Source organism: Morus notabilis, unplaced genomic scaffold (genome assembly GCF_000414095.1).
Source record: "Morus notabilis unplaced genomic scaffold, ASM41409v2 Scaffold15, whole genome shotgun sequence".
NCBI classification, from domain to species: domain Eukaryota; kingdom Viridiplantae; phylum Streptophyta; class Magnoliopsida; order Rosales; family Moraceae; genus Morus; species Morus notabilis.
Window position 1 is genome coordinate 787,568 of NW_010367234.1, and position 11,815 is coordinate 799,382.

Below are 11,815 nucleotides of genomic sequence, written 5' to 3' on the forward strand. Positions count from 1 at the left end.
TTTTGCATTTTGAAATTAATATATGATTTTTAAGAATTAATGCAACACGCGGCACTATTTTTTGATCAATATTCACTTTTCTATAATTTTCTTTATTTTTCATATTTGAAAAATAAAATAAAAACGACGTCACAAAATTATGAAATTTTGTAGACACAATCCTTACATTTTTCTGGACATGCTCACAAAAAATGGCCTCAAAAAATGATAAAAAAGTAAAACGTTGTCAAAATGCCCCCGGCCCGCGTAGTAGGGCACCCAGGGGCCAAGATGGGTAAAAAATTTACATTTTTATTTATGTTTTGCATTCTAAAATTAATCTATGATTTTTGGGAATTAATGAAATAAGCAGCAACATTTTTTTGATAAATATTCTATTTTTATGATTTTCTTCATTTTTTGTCTTTGAAAAATAAAATAAAAACAACGTCAAAAATTTATGAAATTTTGCAGAGACGATCCTTACATTTTTCTGGGTATGCCTCCAAAAAATGGCCTAAAAAGATGACAAAAAAAAATAAAACGCTGTCAAAAAGCCCCTGGCCGCGTAGTGGGGCGCCCCAGGGCCAGGATGGGTGAAAAATCTACATTTTTATTTACATTTTGCATTCTAAAATTAAGATATGATTTTTGGAAACTAATACAATAAGCGACACCCTTTTTTATGAATATTCTATTTTTTATAACTTTCTTTATTTTTTGTCTTTGAAAAATAAAATAAAATAAAAACGACGTCACGAAATTATGAAATTTTGCAGATATGATCCTTATATTTTTCTGGGCATGCAAGAAAAAAATGGCATAAAAAAATGTGAAGAAAAAATAAAACACTACCAAAAAGTCCCCGGCCCGCGTAGTGGGGCGCCGAGGGGTTGGGATGGGTATAAAATTTACATTTTTATTTATGTTTTGCATTCTAAAATTAATATACCATTTTTAGGAATTAATACAACAAGTGGCACCATTTCTTAATGAGTAGTCTATTTTTTATGATTTTCTTTATTTTTCATCTTTGAAAAATAAAATAAAATCAAAACAACGTAAAAAAAGTATGAAATTTTACAAATACTATCCTTACCTTTTTCCGGGCATGCCTACAAAAAAATCACCTCAAAAAATGACAAAAAAGTAAAACGTTGTCAAAAAGCCCCGGGCCCGCAGCACCCAGGGGCTGCGATGGGTCAAAAATGTCTATTTTTATTTTCATTTTGTATTCTAAAATTAATATATGATTTTCAGGAATAAATGCTTTTATGATTTTCTTTATTTTTCATCTTTGAAAAATAAAATAAAATAAAAACAGTGTCAAAAAATTATGAAATTTTGCACACACTATCCTTACCTTTTTCTGGGAATGTCTACAAAAAAGACGCCTCAAAAAATGACAAAAAAAGTAAAACCATGTCAAAAAGCCCCTGGCTCGCGTAGTGGGGCGCCCAAGGGCTGCAATGGGTCTATTGTATTCTAAAATTAATATATAATTTTCTAGAATTAATGCAACAAGCAGCACCATTTTTTGATGAATAGTTTATTTTTTATGATTTTCTTTATTTTTCATCTTTGAAAAATAAGATAAAATAAAAACAGTGTCGAAAAATTATGAAATTTTGCAGACACGAGCCTTACATTTTTCTGGGCATGCCGGTAAAAAATTACCTCAAAAAAATGGCAAACGCTGTCAAAAAATTGGATAATTTGCAATATCTTCAGGTTTTTAGGTTGTTTTAACATGGTTGTGAGTGATTCAGGTAAACAAAGAAAAATTGGATCACTTGGAAGAAAAGGAGATGAAAATCAAGAAAACATCAAAAAGAGCCCAATGCAGAGGTGCGGGCGTGCTCTTATGGCGTGCGCCGGCGTGCCCACATTAGTGAAGCCAAGTCAGAATGGGGTGCGCGCCCGCGCTGTCCGAAGCTGCGTGCCCACGCCTTGGCCCCCTACGCGTGCCCCACTCACAGCAGCGCGCGCCCGTTCACCCTGTTCACAGCAATGCACCCGTGCGATTCCAGTACGTGCCCGCGCACCCTCAGGCGTGTTCTCGCGTGCTGAGGTGCCCTTCTCTCCTAAACCCGAGGAATTTTTGGCTGGGCTCTGAGGGGAGCAGAGGAGTTAGGGTTTGATGAGAGCATTACAGACAGAGAAAAAAACCCTAGTTTTTGGGAGAACCAGAGGAGGAAGATCTTGGAGATTGGAAGCTACACTACACTGGAGTTTTATTTTTCTTCCTCTTTTCTCCTCTTGTTTTTAAACCTAGTATTTTCTTTATTTTTATGGATTCATCATGTATTTTCAGATTTGTTTAATTTTGAATATGTTTGAGTTTGCATTGATGGATTGCTAGATTTTTATGCTAGGGGACTTGATGTAACCTTGCTACGATTATGATATGAATATTTGATGCTATTTGATGTTTTTCATGCCCAAACATTTGTGCTCTTCTTTGCTTAATGCTTTAATCAATTGAAAGATTGATTAGAAGAATTAGATATGTGGATTTAGGCTTGAGAGAGTCACTTGCACATGTTGAGATTTGTTGAACACAGCCTACTGAGTATTGGAATCGGGAGATGAATATGAGCTAGGTAATCACAAATGAATTAGAGATTAATGAATGCACAATTAACTTAATTAATAGGGATATTAATTAGGTGATTTTGCATATATTTGACTCGGCACTCGAGAGAAGGAGTTGGATTATTTTAAGAAATTCATGATTAATGTTTGGCTTGAGGGAAATCAATAGCATTAAAAAGGATTAGAATAACTAGGCAAGGTGAAATCAAAGACCCTAGCTACCTTATCATTAGAGCCCCCTTCGATCCCAAAAACTCCTTGCATTGTTTTATTTGCTTATTTAATTAGTTTAGCATTTTATTTTTGTTTTGTTGATCCCATTTTTATGTTGGACTTGTCTGGATAAAACTAGGTTATTCAAGTTGCAGTACTTAGCTAGATTTTAGGAACACAATTCTCGTGTGACACGACACTCACTTACTACTTTATTATTTGTCGACCTCGTGCACCTGCGAGCAGACACGATCCTTTCATTTTTTTGGGCATGCCTGCAAAAAATGACCTAAAAAAATAACTAAAAAAGTAAAACGCCGACAAAAAGCTCCCAGCACGAGTAGTGGGGCACCCAGGGGCCGGGATAGGTCAAAAATTTACATTTTTATTTATATTTTGCATTCTAAAATTAATATATGATTTTTAAGAATTAATGCAAAAAGGGGAAACATTTTTTTGATAAATATTCTATTTTTTATGATTTTCTTCATTTGTCATCTTTGTAAAATAAAATAAAATAAAAAATGTCGTCACAAAATTATAAAATTTTGCAAACACGATCCTTCCATTTTTCTAGGCACGCCTGCAAAAAAAAAGCATCAAAAAATGATAAAAAAAGTAAAACGTTGTCAAAGAGCTCCCAGGCCGCATAGTGGGGCGCCCAGGGGTTAGGATGGGTCAAAATTTTACATTTGTATTTACCTTTTGCATTCTACAATTTATCTATGATTTTTAAGAATTAATGAAGCAAGCGGCAACATTTTTTTGATAAATATTCTATTCTTTTTGACTTTTTTCATTTTTTGTCTTTGACAAATAAAATAAAACAAAAACAACGTCAAAAAATTATGAAATTTTGCAGACATGATCCTTCTACTTTTCTAGGCATGCCTACAAAAAATGGCCTTAAACAATAAGAAAAAAAACTAAAGCACTGTCAAAAAGCCCCCGACCGCGTAGTGCGGCGCCCAGGGGTCGGAATGTGTCAAAAATTTACATTTTTATTTATATTTTGGATTCTAAAATTAACATATGATTTTTAGGAACTAATTCAATAAGCAACACTATTTTTTATCAATATTCTATTTTTTATAATGTTATTTATTTTTTGTCTTTAAAAAATAAAATAAAATAAAAACGACGTCACAAAATTATAAAATTTTACAGACACGATCATTATATTTTTCTGGCCATGCATCCAAAAAATGGCATGAAACAAATGACAAAAAAAAAGTAAAACACTGTCAAAAAATTCTCGGTTCGATAGTGGGGCGCCAAGGGGCCGGGATAGGTGTAAAATTTATATTTTTATTTATCTTTTGCGTTCTCAAATTAATATACAATTTTTAGGAATTAATGCTACAAGTTGCACCATTTTTTGATGAATAGTCTATTTTTTTTATGATTTTCTTTATTTTTTATCTTTGAAAAATAAAATAAAATAAAAACTGCGTAAAAAAATTATGAACTTTTACAAACACTATCCTTACCTTTTTTCTGGGCATGCCTACAAAAAATTCACCTCTAAAAATGAGAAAAAAAATAAAACGTTGTAAAAAAGGCCCCGGCCCGCGTAATGGGGCGCCCAGGGGCCGCGATGGGTCAAAAATTTATATTTTTATTGTCAATTTTGTATTCTAAAATTAATAAATAATTTTCAAGAATTAATGCAACAAGCTGCACCATTTTTTATGAATAGTCTATTTTTTTATGATTTTCTTTATTTTTCAACTTTGAAAAATAAAATAAAATAAAAACAGCGTCAAAATATTATGAAATTTTGCAGACACGATACTTACATTTTTCTGGAGATGCCGGGAAAAAGCTGCCACAAAAAATGACAAAGAAAAGTAAAACGCTGTCAAAAAGCTCTCGGCCCGCGTAATGGGGCACCCAGGGGCCGGGATGGGTTAAAAATTTAAATCTTTATTTATGTTTTACATTCTAAAATTAATCTATGATTTTTAGGAATTAATAAAACAAGCGGCAACATTAGTTTGATAAATATTCTCTTTTTTATGATTTTCTTCATTTTTCGTCTTTAAAAAATAAAATAATATAAAAATAGTATAAAAAAAGTATGAAATTTTGCAGACACGATCATTGCAATTTTCTGGACATGTCTGCAAAGAATGGTCTCAAAAAATGATTAAAAAGTAAAACGCTGACAAAGAGCTCTCAGCCCGCATAGTGGGGTGCCCAGGGGCCGGAATGGGTAAAAAATTTACATTTTTATTTATATTTTACATTCTAAAATTAATATATAATTTTTATGAATTAATGCAAAAAGTGAAAACATTTTTTTGATAAATATTCTATTTTTTATGATTTTCTTCATTTGTCATCTTTGTAAAATAAAATAAAATAAAAATGTCATTACAAAATTATGAAATTTTGCAAACACGATCCTTCCATTTTTCTGGGCATGCCTGCAAAAAAAGGCATAAAAATGACAAAAAAAGTAAAACGCTGTCAATGAGCCCCCAACCCGCGTAGTGGGGCGCCATGGGGCCGGGATGGGTCAAAACTTTACATTTTTATTTACGTTTTGTATTCTAGAATTAATATATAGTTTTTAAGAATTAATGCAATAAGCAGCACCATTTGTTGATAAATATTCTATTTTTTATGATTTTCTTTATTTTTTGTATTTGAAAAATAAAATAAAATAAAAATAGTGTCAAAAGATTATGAAAATTGGCGGACATGATCCTGACATTTTTCTGGGTATGGCAGCAAAAAATCGCATAAAAATGACCAAAAAAAATAAAACGCTGTCAAAAAGCCTGCAACCCCCATAGTAGGTCGCCCAGAGGCTGGGATGGGTGACAAATTTACGTTTTTATTTATGTTTTACATTCTGAAATTAATATATCTTTTGTAGGAATTAATGTGAGAAGCGGCACTATTTTTTGATCAATATTCTATTTTTTTTTATAATTTTAAAAAATAACATAAAATAACAACGACGTCACAAAATTATGAAATTTTACATACACGATCCTTACATTTTTCAAGGCATGCTTGGAGAAAATGGCATAAAAAATGACAACAAAAGTAAAACGCTGTCAAAAAGTCTCTAGCCTGCGTAGTGGGGCGCCCAGGGGCCGAGATGGGTGAAAAGTTTACATTTTTATTTACGTTTTATATTATAAAATTAATATATGATTTTTAAGAATTAAGGCAACAAGCAGCACCATTTTTTGATCAATATTCTATTTTTTATAATTTTTTTTATTTTTCATCTTTGAAAAATAAAATAAAATAAAAACGACGTCAAGAAATTATGAGATTTTGCAAACACAATCCTTACTTATTTTTAGGCATGCTTGTAAAAAAATGCCATCAAAAAATGACAAAAAAAGTAAAACACAATCAAAAAGTCTCCGGCTTGCGTAGTGGGGCACCGAGGGGCCGGGATGGGTCAAAAATTTATTTTTTTAATTACGTTTTGCATTCTACAATTAATATATGATTTTTAGGAATTAATGCAATAAGCGGCACCATTTTTTGATGAATATTCTATTTTTTATGATTTTCTTTATTTTTCAGCTTTAAAAAATAAATTAAAATAAAAGACAGTGTCAACAAATTATGTAATTTTGCAGACCCGAGCTTACATTATTCTGGGCATGCCTGCAAAAAATGGTCAAAAAAATGACAAAAAAGTGAAACACTGTTAAAAAGCTCCCAACACGCATAGTAGGCGCCCAGTGGCTGAGATAGGTAAAAAATTCACATTTTTATTTACGTTTTGCATTCTAAAATTAATATAATATTTTGAAGAATTAATGCAATGAGCCGCACCAATTTTTGATAAATGTTCTATTTTTTATAATTTTCTTTATTTTTTTGTCTTTGAAAAATAACATAAAATAACAACGACGTCACAAAATGATGAAATTTTACTGACACGATCCTTACATTTTTTAGGGTGTGCCTAGAAAAAAAATGGCATAAAAAAATCACAAAAAAAAAAGTAAAACGCTATCAAAAAGTCTCTTGCAATATAGGATTTTTAGGAATTAAGGCAATAAGCGGCACCCTTTTTTGATCAATATTCTATTTTTTATGATTTTCTTTATTTTTCATCTTTAAAAAATAAATTGAAATAAAAATAGCGTCAAAAAATTATGAAATTTTGCAGACCCAATCCTTACTTTTTTTTGGGCATGTCCACAAAAAATGGCCAAAGAAAATGGTAGAAAAAAGTAAAACACTGTCAAAAAGCCCCTGGCACGCGTAGTGGGGCGCCCAGGGGCTACAATGGGTCAAAAATTTATATTTTTATTTATGTTTTACATTCTAAAATTAATACATGATTTTCAGGAATTAATGCATCAAGCAGCACTATTTTTTTATGAATATTCTATATTTTATGATTTTCTTTATTTTTAATCTTTCAAAAATAAAATAAAATAAAATAAAAACAACGTCAAAAAATTATGAAATTTTGTGGACACAATCCTTGCATTTTTCTGGGCATGCCGGCAAAAAAGGGCCTAAAAAATGACAAAGGAAGAAAAACGTTGTCCAAAAGCCCTCGGCCCGTGTAGTGGGGCTCCCAGGGGACATGATTGGTCAAAAATTTATATTTTTATTTATGTTTTGCATTCCGAAATTAATCTATGATTTTTAGGAATTAGTGAAAGAAGTGGCAACATTTTTTGTTAAATCTTCTATTTTTTTATGATTTTTCACATTTTTCATTTTTGACAAATAAAATAAAATAAATACAACGTGAAAAAATTAGGAAATTTTGCAGACACAATCCTTATATTTTTGTTGACATGCCTACAAAAAATGGCCTCAAAAAATGGTAAAAAAAACTAAAACGCTGTCAAAAAACCACCGGCCCAAGTAGTGGGGCATCAAGGGACCGGGATGGGTCAAAAATTTACATTTTTTTTATCTTTTGCATTATGAAATTAATGTATAATTTTCAGGAATTATGCAACAAGTGGCACTACTTTTTTTATCAATATTCTCTTTTTTATAATTTTCTTTATTTTTCATCTTTCAAAAATAAAATAAAATAAAAATGGTGTCACAAAATTATGAACTTTTACAGACACGATCCTGCATTTTTTCTGGGTATGCCGGCAGAAAATGGCATCAAAAAATGACAAAAATAGTAAAACGCTGTCAAAAAGCCTCCTGCCCGCGTAGTGAGGTGCCTAGGGATCGGGATGGGTCAAAGCTTTACATTTTTATTTGCGTTTGCATTCAAAAATTAATATATGATTTTTAAAAATTAATGCAACAAGCGGAACTATTTTTTGAGGAATATTCTATTTTTTATGATATTTTTTATTTTTCATCTTTGAAAAAGAAAATAAAACGAAAATTATGTCACAAAATTATGAAATTCTACAGACACAAACCATACATTTTTCTGGACATGCTTGCCAAAAATGGCCTAAAAAGGGATAAAAATAAAACGCTGTCAAAAAGCCACTGGCTCGCATTGTAGGGCGCCCAGGGGCAGGGATGGGTAAAAAATTTACATTTTTATTTATGTTTTGCATTGTAAAATTAATCTATTATTTTTAGGAACTAATGAAATAAGCGGCAATATTTTTTGATAAATATTCTATTTTTTATGATTTTCTATATTTTTTGTATTTGAAAAATAAAATAAAATAAAATAAACGTCAAAAAATTATGAAATCTTGGAGAGACCATCCATACATTTTGCTGGGCATGCCTGCAAAAACTGGCCTAAAAATGATAAAAAAAGTAAAACGCTGTTAAAAAGCCCCCAGCTGTGAAGTGGGGCGCTCAGGGGCCGGGATGGGTGGAAAAGTTACATTTTTATTTACATTTTGCATTCTAAAATTAACGTATGATTTTTAGGAACTAATACAATAAGTGGCACCACTTTTTATGAATATTCTATTTTTTATAACATTCATTATTTTTTGTCTTTGAAAAATAAAATAAAATAAAAACAACGTCACAAAATTTTGAAATTTTGCAGACACGACCCTTACATTTTTCTGGGCATGCAAGCAAAAAATGGTATAAAAAATAGTCAAAAAGAGGTTAAACGTTGTCAAAAAGCCCCCGGGCTGCGCACTGGGGCGCCAAGGGGCCGGGATGGGTCAAAAATTTACATTTTTACTTACATTTTACATTCTAATAGTAATATACGATTTTTAGGAATTAAGGCAACAACCAGCACTATTTTTTTTTATCAATATTCTATTTTTTTATAATTTTCCATATTTTTTGCCTTTAAAAAATAAAATAAAATAAAAACGACGTCACAAAATTATGAACTTTTACAGACACAATCCTTACATTTTTCTGGGCATGCCTGTAAAAAATGGCATCAAAATATAGCAAAAAAAGGAAAACACTGTCAAAAAGTCTCCGACCCACGTAGTGGGGCGCTGAGGGGCTAAGATGGGTAAAAAATTTATATTTTTATTTATGTTTTACTTTCTAAAATTAATATACAATTTTTAGTAATTAATGCAACAAATGGCACCGTTTTTTGATGAATATTCTATTTTTTATGGTTTTTCTTATTTTTCATCTTTAAAAAATAATATAAAATAAAAACAGCATAAAAAATTTTGAAATTTTACAGACACGATCCTTACATTTTTCTGGACATGCTGGCAAAAAATGGCGTCAAAAAAGATTAAAAAAAAGATAAAACGCTGTCAAAGGGCCTCCAGCCCGTGTATTGGGGCGCTCAGGGGACGACATGGGTCGAAACTTTACATTTTTATTTACGTTTTACATTTTGGAATTAATGTGCAATTTTTAAGAATTAATGTAATAAGGGCACCATTTTTTGATTAATATTCTATTTTTTATGATTTTCTTTATTTTTTGTCTTTAAAAAATAAAATAAAATATAAACGAAGTCACAAAATTATGAAATTTTACAAACTCGTTCCTTACATTTTTCTGGGCATGCCTATAAAAAATGGCATAAAAAATATAACGAAAAAAGGAAAACACTGTCAAAAAGTCCCCGGCCCACGTAGTGGGGCGTCGAGGGGCCAAGATGGGTCAAAACTTTACATTTTTATTTATGTTTTGCTTTCTAAAATTAATATATGATTTTTAGGAATTAATACAACAAGCGGCACCATTTTTTGATGAATATTCTATTTTTATGGTTTTTCTTATTTTTCATCTTTGAAAAATAATATAAAATAAAAATAGCATCAAAAAATTATGAAATTTTGCAGACACGATGCTTACATTTTTCTGGACATGCTGGCAAAAAATGGCCTTAGAAAAAGACAAAAAAAGGTAAAACGCTGACAAAAAGCTCCCTGCCCATATAGTGGGGTGCCCAGGGGCCGGGATGGGTAAAAAATTTACATCTTTATTTATATTTTGCGTTCTAAAATTTATATATGATTTTTAGGAATTAATGCAACAAGCGGCAACATTTTTTTGATAAATATTTTATTTTTTCTGATTTCCTTCATTTTTCATCTTTAGAAAATAAAATAAAATAAAAATAGTATAAAAAAATTTATGAAATTTTGCATACACGATTCTTACATTTTTCTCGGCATACCTGCAAAAAAAGGCATAAAAACTGACAAAAAAAACTAAAACGCCATCAAAGAGCCCCCGGCCCGCGTAGTGGTGCGCCGAGGGGCCGGGATGGGTCAAAACTTCATATTTTTTATTATTGTTTTGCATTCTAAAATTAATCTATGACTTTTAAGGATTAATGAAACAAGCGGCAACATTTTTTTGATAACTATTCCATTCTTTTTTATTTTCTTCATTTTTTGTCTTTAAAAAATAAAATAAAATAAGAACAATGTCAAAATATTATGAAATTTCACAGACACGATCATTACATTTTTATGGACCTGCCTGCAAAAAATGGCGTCGAACAATGACAAAAGAAAGTACAACACCGTCAAGAAGCTCCCGGCCGCGTAGTGGGGCGCCCAGAGGCTGGGATGGGTAAAAAATTTACATATTTATTTACATTTTGGATTCTAAAATTAACATACGAATTTTAGGAACTAATACAATAAGCAGCACTATTTTTTTTATCAATATTCTATTTTTCATAATTTTCTTTATTTTTATCTTTGAAAAATAAAATAAAATAAAAATGACGTCACAAAATTATGAAATTTTACAGACACGATTCTTACATTTTTTTGGGCATGCCTGCAAAAAATAGCATCAAAAATTGACAAAAAAAAGTAAAACGATGTCAAAAAGCCCCCAGCCCGCCTAGTGGGAGGGGTCAAGAATTTACATTTCTATTTATATTTTGCATTCTAAAATTAATATACGATTTTGAGGAATTAATTCAACAAGCGGCAACTTTTTTTTGATAAATATTCTATTTTTTTATGATTTTCTTCATTTTTCATCTTTGACAAATAAAATAAAATAAAAATAGCGTCCAAAAATGATGAAATTTTACATACACGATCCTTTTTATTTTTTTGGCCATTCTAGCAAAAAATAGCGTCAAAAAATGACAAAAAAGTAAAACGCTGTAAAAAATCTCCCGACCCGCATAGTAGTGCGCTCAGGGGCCGTGATGGGTCAAAAATTTATATTTTTATTTATGTTTGTATTCTAAAATTAATAAATAATTTTCTGGAATTAATGCAACGAGCGGCACCATTTTTTTGATGAATATTCTATTTTTTATGATTTTCTCTTTTTTTCATCTTTGAAAAATTAAAATAAAATAAAAACAATGTCAAAAAATTATGAAAATTTACATACACCATGCTTACATTTTTCTGGCTATGCCGGCAAAAAGTGGCATCAAAAAATGACAAAAAAGTAAAGCACTATCAAAAATCTCTCGGCGCATAGTGGGGCGCCCAGGGGCCGAGATGCGTCAAAAATTTATATTTTTATTTATGTTTTGCATTCTAAAATTAATCTATGATTTTTAGGAATTAATGAAACAAGCGGCAATATTTTTTCGTAAATATTCTATTTTTTATGATTTTCTTTATTTTTCATCTTTAAAAAATAAAATAAAATAAAAACAGCATCAATGAATTATGAAATT